Raw genomic sequence first — 14,898 nt, forward strand, 5'->3', positions numbered from 1 at the left:
CCAAGGGCCAGGGGTGAAGCCCGAGGCTGTCCCCCCCCATCCAATGGGCTGCGGATGGGGGGGCTGATAGCCTTTTGTGATCATGAAAAGAATATTGTTTTTTCCAGCAGTACTACAAGTCCCAGCAAGCCTCCCCCGCAAGCTGGTACTTGGAGAACCACAAGTACCAGCATGCGGGAGAAAAGCGGGCCCGCTGGTACCTGTAGTACTACTGGAAAAAAAATACCCAAATAAAAACAGTACACACACACCTTGATAGTACAACTTTATTACACACTACCGACACACACATACTTACCTATGTTGACACGCCGACTGCCACGGTCTCCGACGATCCGAGGTACCTGTGAAAAATTATACTCACCTTCCAGCGTCCAGAGGTACATCCAGGTCCAGAGAGATAAATCCACGTACTTGTAAAAAAAAAAAAACGCAAATACCCGCTCCATACCGGACTAAGAAAGGGGTCCCATGCTGACACATCAGACCCCTTTCAGTCCGTTTGGTCGGGTGTCAGCACAGACAGCGCACAGCCAATCAGGTGAGCGCCACGGAAGTAGCGCTTCCTGATTGGCTGAAGGGACTTCAGTGACAGGAGTCACGTGATGTCCCGGCATTCGGGAGAAAGGGGTCTGATGTGTCAGCATGGGACCCCTTTCTTAGTCCGGTATGGAGCGGGTATTTGCGTTTTTTTTTTTTTACAAGTACGTGGATTTATCTCTCTGGACCTGGATGTACCTCTGGACGCTGGAAGGTGAGTATAATTTTTCACAGGTACCTCGGATCGTCGGAGACCGTGGCAGTCGGCGTGTCAACATAGGTAAGTATGTGTGTGTCGGTAGTGTGTAATAAAGTTGTACTATCAAGGTGTGTGTGTACTGTTTTTATTTGGGTATTTTTTTTCCAGTAGTACTACAGGTACCAGCGGGCCCGCTTTTCTCCCGCATGCTGGTACTTGTGGTTCTCCAAGTACCAGCTTGCGGGGGAGGCTTGCTGGGACTTGTAGTACTACTGGAAAAAACAATATCTTTTTATTATCACAAAAGGCTATCAGCCCCCCCATCCGCAGCCCATTGGATGGGGGGGGACAGCCTCGGGCTTCACCCCTGGCCCTTGGGTGGCTGGGGGCGGGACCCCTTGATTGTAGGGGTCCCCACTCCCCCAGGGTACCCCGGCCAGGGGTGACTAGTTGGATATTTAATGCCACGGCCGCAGGGCACGGCATAAAAGTGACCCCCGGCTGTGGCATTATCTGTCCAGCTAGTGGAGCCCGATGCTGGTGTTAAAAATACGGGGGACCCCTACTCTTTTTGTCCCCCGTATTTTTGGCACCAGCACCAGGCGCAGAGCCCGGTGCTGGTTTTAAAAATACGGGGGATCCCTGCCCAATTTTTCCCCTGCAGGACCAGCTCGAAGAGCCCGAGGCTGGTTATGCTTTGGAGGGGGGACCCTACGCCATTATTTTTTTTCGGGTTTTTCCCGTTTTTTTCAAATCGCGGCAAAATACGCCAAATCGGCCGATTTTCGCCAGCGATTCTGGCGAATCCGTTTTTCATTGAATATGGTGAATTCCGGAAGCCACCTTCCGGAATTCACCTGTCGAATTAAGTCGAATTAAAAAACGGCGAAAAATTGCCGCGATTCGCCGTGAATTGCATATACCCCTTAGTGTGTGGCGCACTCTTTAAAAATGTTCAAATGAATTAGTTAAAATTTAACTTTTATTAATATATTCTTAAAAAGTTATTTTCAAAGCAGGCATAGAAACAGTGATTTGGCTGTCTGGAGGTATGAATAATAAATTAGTTTTCTCTTACGTCCTCGAGGATGCTGGGGACTCCAAAAGGACCATGGGGTATAGACGGGATCCGCAGGAGCTTGGGCACACTAAAAAGACTTTGACTGGGTGTGAACTGGCTCCTCCCTCTATGCCCCTCCCCCAGACCTCAGTTAGACTCTGTGCCCAGGAGTGACTGGACACACACTAGGGGAGCTCTACTGAGTTTCTCTGGAAAAGACTTTTGTTAGGTTTTTTATTTTCAGGGAGACCTGTGTCAAAGTCAGAAAAATATCACGCTACACATTGCCATATTTGCACCTCATGCGTGTCCCCGCTGCGCGTGCATGAGCTCTCCCGTGCGTGCGCATACTCGCTGTTGCGTGCACCCGCTGGCGCACGGTATGCGCATTTACGGTAGAGTTTGTATACGTCTAGCGTGCGACTCAATCGTAACATATTTTAACCATATAATGTATTTTGTAGATCATGGTCCCTTTGATAGAATCTGAAAGTTTAGTTAATGTAGCATGTTCATAGACAAAGAGATCCCTCTTTGTTTGATACGAAGGGTCAGACAGGGGTTATACAGTGGTGTTTAGTATCCATCGGAAGAGTATTTAATTAGCAATATTCCGGTGTTGGTTTGAAGCGGATTAATCGCTCGTGCGAATAGTTATGGACATAAGAAGTTTATGAACATTTACTGTATTTGCACTTTATTACCCATGCGGCGGGAAACCCAGTTTCCCACCCACCTGAGCAGTTAGGAATAGTCACAGCCCACCTGTATGAATCAACCTATGACCTTTTGTTATAATGCGAAGACGAATTCCTGTGTCCAATGAACAATAAGAATATAGGGACCATTGTACTGTATTGTGTGTAGTGTATAAAAGGACAAGCCGATCTGGGCCAGCTCTCTATTTCTCTTCAACGGTTCTCATCACTGATAATCGGGAGCTGGATATCCAGAAGGCGCATGCGATTGTTTCCCTTTGTGCGTAAGTTTCTCTGCAATCATATTGTCTTTATTGTTATAAGCCATTCTCTCTCGTTCTCTCTCACTTTCTCTCTCTCTCTCTCTCTCTCTCTCTCTCTCTCTCTCTCTCCTTCCCCCTTTAAAAGTAATTGTATCTTTATTGTATTTTATGTGTAGTTACTTGGTTAGGTATTCTATGTTATTTTGGTAGTGTATAACTTGTACTGTATTATTCTTTTTGAACGTTCATTCATTTCCTTAAAAGGCGTTAGACCCTTAGACCGGTATTGTGTGTTCATTATATTGCAGAGGGTAATAGGAGCGTCTCTATCGCTCAAACAGCTTTAGTGTAAACAAGGTTACACTGTGTTGCATTTACACCTTATCACTGCACAAGGGTTTACAGTATAAGTATATTGTTTATGGTATAGTTATAAAGGTTTAACACTGTGAGCGTCAGCGCCGCTTGTGATCTCCTCGTGGTCCCGAGCGTCCGCTACGCTGATAGCGTATCATTACGTTAGTCTGCAGCCTATAGCGTGCTTGCCTGTACGCTCTAAGCCGTGAGCGAACGTGCCGCTCGTGCGTCTCGACCACGGCTAAGCGTTTGATACGCAACGTGCGTACTCTTACGGTATTCCATACGTCAATTGCGTACTGTGTTCTTTAACCTTTTAGAGTGTTTTAAATAAGATAAATTTTAGGCTTTATCAATTGGGGGCTCGTCAAATTGGGAGGTCATTCCTTGAGGACACAGGAATGACCGGGTAAAATTTGTAATGTATCTGTGAAATGTTTTCCTTTTTCCCCATCTCTGACAGTCATCGACAGGACTCAAACATTGCATAGCTACTTGGTCTTTGCAGAAGTCTACCAAACCCCAGCATGACCTACCCGCATCAATGTATCCTGGCCAGATACAAAGGGTGGAGTATGGAGGTGCTGGTGGGAGGGACTGCGCAAGGATACCATTGGACATGTAGATATGACAGCCTGATGAACAATGTTTTAAAAAGTTTGAAAAATGTTTTTCCCTGTTGTTGTTTATTGTTGGTTTATGTAATATATATGTATATGAATTGTTCTCTCTCTTTTTTTTTTTTTTTTTTTTGTTTTCTCTCTTCTCACTCATGTTTTCATGTTTTAAAGATGGTATGTCACACATCAGTTAGACAAATGGTGATGCAAGATTTTTGCTCCTTACAGAAAGATCGCTGGTTTGGAAGAAATATTGTATCACCGGAGTGTTCGGTTGGAAGACTGAGAGACAGCACCTTTGAGATGACAGCAGAACAAGAAGAACAACAAGACTAGAGAACTAATTATCGTAACAAGTTTCTCTCCCCCTCAAACTGTTTTCCTGTACCCCCATTACAAATTTCTCCTTTCTCCTCCTGTAAGATGGACTCGCCTCAAGAGACTGTGATACGTGTTTTCCTGTTGACCAGAGCAGTCTGTTTCGGTGAGAGTACCAGTGAGGTCGAGAAAGGATCCAGAAAGGTTCTGATGACAGAGACAGAGGCGTAAATTTCCAATAACAACACAATCACCGAGCAAAGGCGAGTACCGGAAAACGATCTAGCAGCCATGTTATTTACTGTTAGCTGAAGAAAATTGCATCTGTAGGCATTGTGACAATGTAGTTGAGGATGGGTGCATCAAGAAATGCCAATCCAGTTTTAATATCCACATGGACCGGCATCCATTGAGTGACTATCACTCCTTAGTGGGTAAAGTGTTAAATCAGACAGATTGTTGGGTATGCTCTCAAGTACCTCAAGGCCATAGCAAATCAGGATTAGTGCCCTTCCCGTTAACTATAGGGGAGGTACTTGAGCTAAGTGGTAGGAGGCCGGTGGACAGGAGGTTTAATATCTCCAGTCCTCCTAGTTTGAAGCTCCACCAATATCGTGTGGATAGATCCCTAGTATGTTTTAACATTTCCAATCCCCGAAAGCCGGGAAATTGGGAAGTGTCATGGAATAACCAAACCATGACCTTTTCATACAGAGCCGATAGAATGCCAACAGATACAGAACTTATACGCCACATAGCCGGTAGTGGAAAATATTTCCGATATAGGTATACCCTAGGAAGTAGGACCATGAGAGTTGGAGAGGTATCACCAGGATACTGTGCACATATCGTACAAACCGATACGTGTACTAAACAGATGGGAGAATTAGGGTTAGGAAATTTCATATGGAAAATGTGTAATATGGTAATGTCCTACTCCGTCCCATATGTTCTCCCCGATGATGCATATTTCATATGCGGGAGGAAGGCGTATAAGTGGCTTGCCCCAAACTCAGAAGGGTTATGTTATATTGGAAAAGTACTGCCTGAGGTAATGACTGTATCTCACACTAAAATGAAAGATATTCACCACGGTGCCCAAGCTCCTTATACTCACACTCATTACGAGCACATCGTTAAACGGCACCTAATAGAAAGAACAGAGCATCCGGCCTCTGACCTGATCAATGAATCCACCGGGATTCAATTCCTAATCGCGTTAGATATCACTCGTACCGCCAGAGGAGTGATAAATTATAAATACATATCTGCGCTTGCAAATTTATTAGACAATATCACTGAAATGTATGATGACACATTCAGGTATACCGGAAGGGAGCTCCAAGCTTACAAAACAGAACTGGTTCAGCATAGGATGATTCTCAATTATCTCACAGCTGTGACAGGTGGGTATTGTGTTACCCTAGCAACTCAGTATGGAATAAAGTGCTGCACATATATTACCAACAGCACCGAGGACCCGGTCGAGGTCATAGACCAAAAGATGGACGACATTTTGCAATTAAAATGGGAGTTCCGAAGGAAACACAATCTCACCTTTGCCGCTGTGGGTAATGAGCTGACCAGTTGGGTGTCATGGTTGAACCCGCGAAATTGGTTCTCTGGTTTAGGAGAATGGACCCAAGGTATTATCATGGATGTAGGGAAATTCCTTTTGTGTATTCTGGGTGTCATCATATCGATTGGTCTGATATTTAGATGCGTTCGGGTTTTAACAAAGTGTAAACGTAGCGCCCGAGTGATGAGTTTAAGGAGTGAAGATACTGTAATAACAACGACTGATTTGGTTTATGACCCAATGATAGAGACAATGTTGTGATGAAAATGTGATTCCACGGTCCGTTTCTTTCACCCGTTTCTCCTTTGTTTTCCTCCAAGGTAAAAAGACATCCGCCTGGAAGAAGAATTTGACAACCTTTTACACAGACAACTGATGGACTATGCCATAGACCCCCATATCCCTAGTACTTTTAATTTTACGCTAGCCCAACACTTTTTGTAAGTCTATGGACATTGATAAAGCTATGCTTGCGTTTATTGGCAAAAGCACAAAGAGACTACAGTCAACATGTACATCGAGACAAGACAAGACCTTAATCGGCAAATGTATATTAAACTCACATAGTTTATCACTGCATTTACCATAATTGTTCTTTATCTTCATATCTACAACCTTCAGGTAATAACACACATAGTCTATAGGGAATATAGGCACAGATATCAGCACTCACATATTCCCCCATTCATGTATCATCAACTAAAATGTGCTGCCCCATTTTGTTGCAACCAAAAGCCGAAGAGAGCTCGGTAAAGTTTGACAGCCCATCCACAGACCCGTACCACGGGGTAAGAAGGAATTCAAATGTATACTTCGCAATACCTCGAAGCTTGATTTAAAACACGTACGGCACGATGATACATGACCCCCCAAACATGGATTCATACACACATGCTTCTGCTATCTCACTAGGTCATACCCTTTTCCTACCTTCTCCTCTCCTCCCCTACCCAATCATAGAAATGTATTTTCTCTGACGTCCTAGTGGATGCTGGGAACTCCGAAAGGACCATGGGGAATAGCGGCTCCGCAGGAGACTGGGCACAAAAGTAAAAGCTTTAGGACTAGCTGGTGTGCACTGGCTCCTCCCCCTATGACCCTCCTCCAAGCCTCAGTTAGATTTTTGTGCCCGAACGAGAAGGGTGCAATCTAGGTGGCTCTCCTGAGCTGCTTAGAGTAAAAGTTTAAATTAGGTTTTTTTATTTTCAGTGAGTCCTGCTGGCAACAGGCTCACTGCATCGAGGGACTAAGGGGAGAAGAAGCGAACTCACCTGCGTGCAGAGTGGATTGGGCTTCTTAGGCTACTGGACATTAGCTCCAGAGGGACGATCACAGGCCCAGCCATGGATGGGTCCCAGAGCCGCGCCGCCGTCCCCCTTACAGAGCCAGAAGAGCAGAAGAGGTCCGGAAAATCGGCGGCAGAAGACGTCCTGTCTTCAATAAGGTAGCGCACAGCACCGCAGCTGTGCGCCATTGCTCTCAGCACACTTCACACTCCGGTCACTGAGGGTGCAGGGCGCTGGGGGGGGGCGCCCTGAGACGCAATAAAAATACCTTAGATGGCAAAAAAATACATCACATATAGCTCCTGGGCTATATGGATGCATTTAACCCCTGCCAGTTTTTTCCTTAAAAAAGCGGGAGAAAGGCCGCCGAGAAGGGGGCGGAGCCTATCTCCTCAGCACACTGGCGCCATTTTCCCTCACAGCTCCGTTGGAGGGAAGCTCCCTGACTCTCCCCTGCAGTCCTGCACTACAGAAACAGGGTAAAACAAGAGAGGGGGGGCACTAATTTGGCAGATAAATCAATACAGCAGCTATATAAGGGAAAAACACTTATATAAGGTTATCCCTGTATATATATATATATATATATATATATATATATATAGCGCTCTGGTGTGTGCTGGCAAACTCTCCCTCTGTCTCCCCAAAGGGCTAGTGGGGTCCTGTCCTCTATCAGAGCATTCCCTGTGTGTGTGCTGTGTGTCGGTACGTTGTGTCGACATGTATGAGGAGGAAAATGGTATGGAGGCGGAGCAATTGCCTGTAATAGTGATGTCATCCCCTAGGGAGTCGACACCTGACTGGATGGTCTTATGGAAGGAATTATGTGATAGCGTCAGCACTTTACAAAAGACTGTTGACGACATGAGACAGCCGGCAAATCAGTTATTACCTGTACAGGCGTCTCAAACACCGTCGGGGGCTCTAAAGCGCCCGTTACCTCAGATGGTCGACACAGACCCAGACACGGACACTGACTCCAGTGTCGACGGTGAGGAAACAAACGTATTTTCCAGTAGGACCACACGTTACATGATCACGGCAATGAAGGAGGTTTTGAACATTTCTGATACTACAAGTACCACAAAAAAGGGTATTATGTGGGGTGTGAAAAAACTACCCGTAGTTTTTCCTGAATCAGATGAATTAAATGAGGTGTGTGATGAAGCGTGGGTTTCCCCCGATAAAAAACTGCTAATTTCTTAAAAATTATTGGCATTATACCCTTTCCCGCCAGAGGTTAGGGCGCGTTGGGAAACACCCCCTAGGGTAGATAAGGCGCTCACACGCTTATCAAAACAAGTGGCGTTACCGTCTCCTGATACGGCCGCCCTCAAGGAACCAGCTGATAGGAAGCTGGAAAATATCCTTAAAAGTATATACACACATACTGGTATTATACTGCGACCAGCAATCGCCTCAGCCTGGATGTGCAGTGCTGGGGTGGCTTGGTCGGATTCCCTGACTGAAAATATTGATACCCTGGACAGGGACAGTATATTATTGACTATAGAGCATTTAAAGGATGCATTTCTATATATGCGAGATACACAGAGGGATATTTGCACTCTGGCATCAAGAGTAAGTGCGCTGTCCATTTCTGCCAGAAGAGGGTTATGGACGCGACAGTGGTCAGGTGATGCGGATTCCAAACGGCATATGGAAGTATTGCCGTATAAAGGGGAGGAGTTATTTGGGGTCGGTCTATCGGACCTGGTGGCCACGGCAACGGCTGGGAAATCCACCTTTTTACCCCAGGTCACCTCTCAGCAGAAAAAGACACCGTCTTTTCAGGCTCAGTCCTTTCGTCCCCATAAGGGCAAGCGGGCAAAAGGCCACTCATATCTGCCCCGGGGCAGAGGAAGGGGAAAAAGACTGCAGCAGGCAGCCTCTTCCCAGGAACAGAAGCCCTCCCCCGCTTCTGCCAAGTCCTCAGCATGACGCTGGGGCCTTACAAGCGGACTCAGGCACGGTGGGGGCCCGTCTCAAGAATTTCAGCGCGCAATGGGCTCACTCGCAAGTGGACCCCTGGATCCTGCAGGTAGTATCTCAGGGGTACAAATTGGAATTCGAGACGTCTCCCCCTCGCCGGTTCCTGAAGTCTGCTTTACCAACGTCTCCCTCCGACAGGGAGGCGGTATTGGAAGCCATTCACAAGCTGTATTCCCAGCAGGTGATAATCAAGGTACCCCTCCTACAACAGGGAAAGGGGTATTATTCCACGCTGTTTGTGGTACCGAAGCCGGACGGCTCGGTGAGACCTATTTTAAATCTGAAATCCTTGAACACTTACATACAAAGGTTCAAATTCAAGATGGAGTCACTCAGAGCAGTGATAGCGAACCTGGAAGAAGGGGACTATATGGTGTCTCTGGACATCAAGGATGCTTACCTCCATGTCCCAATTTGCCCTTCTCACCAAGGGTACCTCAGGTTCGTGGTACAGAACTGTCATTATCAGTTTCGGACGCTGCCGTTTGGATTGTCCACGGCACCCCGGGTCTTTACCAAGGTAATGGCCGAAATGATTCTTCTTCGAAGAAAAGGCGTCTTAATTATCCCTTACTTGGACGATCTCCTGATAAGGGCAAGGTCCAGGGAACAGTTAGAGGTCGGAGTAGCACTATCTCAAGTAGTACTACGACAGCACGGGTGGATTCTAAATATTCCAAAATCGCAGCTGATTCCGACGACACGTCTGCTGTTCCTAGGGATGATTCTGGACACAGTCCAGAAAAAGGTGTTTCTCCCGGAGGAGAAAGCCAGGGAGTTATCCGAGCTAGTCAGGAACCTCCTAAAACCAGGCCAAGTGTCAGTGCATCAATGCACAAGGGTCCTGGGAAAAATGGTGGCTTCTTACGAAGCGATTCCATTCGGCAGATTCCACGCAAGAACTTTTCAGTGGGATCTGCTGGACAAATGGTCCGGATCGCATCTTCAGATGCATCAGTGGATAACCCTGTCTCCAAGGACAAGGGTGTCTCTCCTGTGGTGGTTGCAGAGTGCTCATCTTCTAGAGGGCCGCAGATTCGGCATTCAGGACTGGGTCCTGGTGACCACGGATGCCAGCCTGAGAGGCTGGGGAGCAGTCACACAGGGAAGTAATTTCCAGGGCTTGTGGTCAAACATGGAAACGTCATTTCACATAAATATCCTGGAACTAAGGGCCATTTACAATGCCCTAAGTCAAGCAAGGCCTCTGCTTCAGGGTCAGCCGGTGTTGATCCAGTCGGACAACATCACGGCAGTCGCCCACGTAAACAGACAGGGCGGCACAAGAAGCAGGAGGGCAATGACGGAAGTTGCAAGGATTCTTCGCTGGGCGGAAAATCATGTGATAGCACTGTCAGCAGTGTTCATTTCGGGAGTGGACAACTGGGAAGCAGACTTCCTCAGCAGACACGACCTCCACCCGGGGGAGTGGGGACTTCACCCAGAAGTCTTCCAACTGATTGTGAACCGTTGGGAAAAACCAAAGGTGGACATGATGGCGTCCCGCCTCAACAAAAAACTAGACAGATATTGCGCCAGGTCAAGGGACCCTCAGGCAATAGCTGTGGACGCTCTGGTAACACCGTGGGTGTACCAGTCAGTGTATGTGTTCCCTCCTCTGTCTCTCATACCCAAGGTACTGAGAATCATAAGAAGGAGAGGAGTAAGATCTATACTCGTGGCTCCGGATTGGCCAAGAAGGACTTGGTACCCGGAACTTCAAGAGATGCTCACGGAGGACCCGTGGCCTCTACCTCTAAGAAAGGACCTGCTCCAGCAGGGACTCTGTCTGTTCCAAGACTTACCGCGGCTGCGTTTGACGGCATGGCGGTTGAACGCCGGATCCTGAAGGAAAAAGGCATTCCGGATGAAGTCATCCCTACCCTGATCAAAGCCAGGAAGGATGTAACTGTGCAACATTATCACCGTATTTGGCGTAAATATGTTGCGTGGTGTGAGGCCAGGAAGGCCCCTACAGAGGAATTTCAACTGGGTCGTTTCCTGCATTTCCTGCAAACAGGACTGTCTATGGGCCTAAAATTAGGGTCCATTAAGGTTCAAATTTCGGCCCTGTCGATTTTCTTCCAGAAAGAACTAGCTTCAGTCCCTGAAGTTCAGACGTTTGTCAAGGGGGTACTGCATATACAGCCTCCTTTTGTGCCTCCAGTGGCACCTTGGGATCTCAATGTAGTTTTGGGGTTCCTAAAATCACATTGGTTTGAACCACTCACCACTGTGGACTTAAAATATCTCACATGGAAAGTGGTAATGCTGTTAGCCCTGGCTTCAGCCAGGCGTGTCTCAGAATTGGCGGCTTTATCCTATAAAAGCCCTTACCTAATTTTTCATACGGACAGGGCAGAATTGAGGACTCGTCCTCAATTTCTCCCTAAGGTGGTTTCAGCGTTTCACTTAAACCAGCCTATTGTGGTACCTGCGGCTACTAGGGACTTGGAGGATTCCAAGTTGCTGGACGTAGTCAGGGCCCTGAAAATATGTTTCCAGGATGGCTGGAGTCAGAAAATCTGACTCGCTGTTTATCCTGTATGCACCCAACAAGCTGGGTGCTCCTGCTTCTAAGCAGACTATTGCTCGTTGGATTTGTAGTACAATTCAGCTTGCACATTCTGTGGCAGGCCTGCCACAGCCAAAATCTGTAAAAGCCCATTCCACAAGGAAAGTGGGCTCATCTTGGGCGGCTGCCCGAGGGGTCTCGGCTTTACAACTTTGCCGAGCAGCTACTTGGTCAGGGGCAAACACGTTTGCTAAATTCTACAAATTTGATACCCTGGCTGAGGAGGACCTGGAGTTCTCTCATTCGGTGCTGCAGAGTCATCCGCACTCTCCCGCCCGTTTGGGAGCTTTGGTATAATCCCCATGGTCCTTTCGGAGTTCCCAGCATCCACTAGGACGTCAGAGAAAATAAGAATTTACTTACCGATAATTCTATTTCTCATAGTCCGTAGTGGATGCTGGGCGCCCATCCCAAGTGCGGATTGTCTGCAATACTTGTACATAGTTACAAAAATCGGGTTATTATTGTTGTGAGCCATCTTTTCAGAGGCTCCTCTGTTATCATGCTGTTAACTGGGTTCAGATCACAGGTTGTACGGTGTGATTGGTGTGGCTGGTATGAGTCTTACCCGGGATTCAAAATCCTTCCTTATTGTGTACGCTCGTCCGGGCACAGTATCCTAACTGAGGCTTGGAGGAGGGTCATAGGGGGAGGAGCCAGTGCACACCAGCTAGTCCTAAAGCTTTTACTTTTGTGCCCAGTCTCCTGCGGAGCCGCTATTCCCCATGGTCCTTTCGGAGTTCCCAGCATCCACTACGGACTATGAGAAATAGAATTATCGGTAAGTAAATTCTTATTATACATGACATATATTTTTCTCTTTTTTGAAATGTTTTAGAAAGTGGCAGTTATTGGTGACTGCCAAAGGGTGGACTGTCAAAGTCAGAAAAATATCACGCTACACATTGCCATATTTGCACCTCATGCGTGTCCCCGCTGCGCGTGCATGAGCTCTCCCGTGCGTGCGCATACTCGCTGTTGCGTGCACCCGCGGGCGCACGGTATGCGCATTTACGGTAGAGTTTGTATACGTCTAGCGTGCGACTCAATCGTAACATATTTTAACCATATAATGTATTTTGTAGATCATGGTCCCTTTGATAGAATCTGAAAGTTTAGTTAATGTAGCATGTTCATAGACAAAGAGATCCCTCTTTGTTTGATACGAAGGGTCAGACAGGGGTTATACAGTGGTGTTTTAGTATCCATCGGAAGAGTATTTAATTAGCAATATTCCGGTGTTGGTTTGAAGCGGATTAATCGCTCGTGCGAATAGTTATGGACATAAGAAGTTTATGAACATTTACTGTATTTGCACTTTATTACCCATGCGGCGGGAAACCCAGTTTCCCACCCACCTGAGCAGTTAGGAATAGTCACAGCCCACCTGTATGAATCAACCTATGACCTTTTGTTATAATGCGAAGACGAATTCCTGTGTCCAATGAACAATAAGAATATAGGGACCATTGTACTGTATTGTGTGTAGTGTATAAAAGGACAAGCCGATCTGGGCCAGCTCTCTATTTCTCTTCAACGGTTCTCATCACTGATAATCGGGAGCTGGATATCCAGAAGGCGCATGCGATTGTTTCCCTTTGTGCGTAAGTTTCTCTGCAATCATATTGTCTTTATTGTTATAAGCCATTCTCTCTCGTTCTCTCTCACTTTCTCTCTCTCTCTCCTTCCCCCTTTAAAAGTAATTGTATCTTTATTGTATTTTATGTGTAGTTACTTGGTTAGGTATTCTATGTTATTTTGGTAGTGTATAACTTGTACTGTATTATTCTTTTTGAACGTTCATTCATTTCCTTAAAAGGCGTTAGACCCTTAGACCGGTATTGTGTGTTCATTATATTGCAGAGGGTAATAGGAGCGTCTCTATCGCTCAAACAGCTTTAGTGTAAACAAGGTTACACTGTGTTGCATTTACACCTTATCACTGCACAAGGGTTTACAGTATAAGTATATTGTTTATGGTATAGTTAGAAAGGTTTAACACTGTGAGCGTCAGCGCCGCTTGTGATCTCCTCGTGGTCCCGAGCGTCCGCTACGCTGATAGCGTATCATTACGTTAGTCTGCAGCCTATAGCGTGCTTGCCTGTACGCTCTAAGCCGTGAGCGAACGTGCCGCTCGTGCGTCTCGACCACGGCTAAGCGTTTGATACGCAACGTGCGTACTCTTACGGTATTCCATACGTCAATTGCGTACTGTGTTCTTTAACCTTTTAGAGTGTTTTAAATAAGATAAATATTAGGCTTTATCACCTGCTGGCTACAGGCTCCCTGCATCGTGGGAGTGAGTCGAGAGAAGTCAGACCTACTTCTTCTTCTTAGTTAAGGGCTCTGCTTCTTAGGCTACTGGACACCATTAGCTCCAGAGGGTTCGATTACTTGGTTCGCCTAGCTGCTTGTTCCCGGAGCCACGCCGTCACCCCCCTCACAGAAGCCAGAAGAGAAAAGCCGGGTGAGTATTAGAAGAACCGAAGACTTCAGTGACGGCAGAAGACTTCAGTAACGAGGTACAGAGCAGCGGTAGCGCTGCGCTCCATGCTCCCACACGTATCCCCAACGGCACTAGCAGGGTGCAGGGAGCTATGGGGGAGCGCCCTGGGCAGCAGTTACTGGGGTCGATGGGCTGGCAAAAAGGATTATACGGTGTCCGGGCACCGTATAGAGTACCCCCGCCAGGATTAAAAAAAATTGAATTAGAGCGGGCTAAAGCGTGCCAGGAAGGGGCGGGGCTTAGCCGCACATTGCTCACCAGCGCCATTTTCTCTCTCTCTCTACAGTGGCAGAGACGCTGGCCTGGACCTCCAAGCTCCTGCAAGTAACAGGGAGGCAAAAACGGGGGGGGGGGGGGGGGGGGGCTACATAAAATTTGGTGCTTTCTGAATGTTATAGACCGCTGATCACATATAATATTTGTTTTTTAGTATATGGGCGCTGGGGTGTGAGCTGGCATACTCCCTCTGTGTTTCTCTCTACAGGCTTCCCTGTGAGTCTGTCCCCGTGTTTGTGGCCAGTGGGTGTGTCGGTACTCAGTGTCGATGTGTCTGAGCCTGGGTGTTCCTCCCCGGAAGTTATTGGAGGTGCAGAGAGGGATTTAGGTATGACTCTGTCGGCACAGCTGACTGCTGATTGGATGACTATGCTGAGTACACTGAATGCAAATGTGGATTTATTATTTAAGAGACTGGATAAATCTGATTCACAGACACAAACATGGAGAAAATCCATGGAGGAGGCATTGTCTCAGGTACAGCCGGTCTCCGGGTCACAAAAGCGTTCTATTACCCAGAGGGCAGATACAGGTACCGACACGGACTCTGATTCCGATGTCGATTTTAATGAGGCTTCGTTACATCCACGGATGGTCAAGAGTATTCGGTACATGATTATAGCCATCAA

The sequence above is a fragment of the Pseudophryne corroboree genome, chromosome 1, assembly GCF_028390025.1.
Source record: "Pseudophryne corroboree isolate aPseCor3 chromosome 1, aPseCor3.hap2, whole genome shotgun sequence".
Classification (NCBI taxonomy): Eukaryota; Metazoa; Chordata; class Amphibia; order Anura; family Myobatrachidae; genus Pseudophryne; species Pseudophryne corroboree.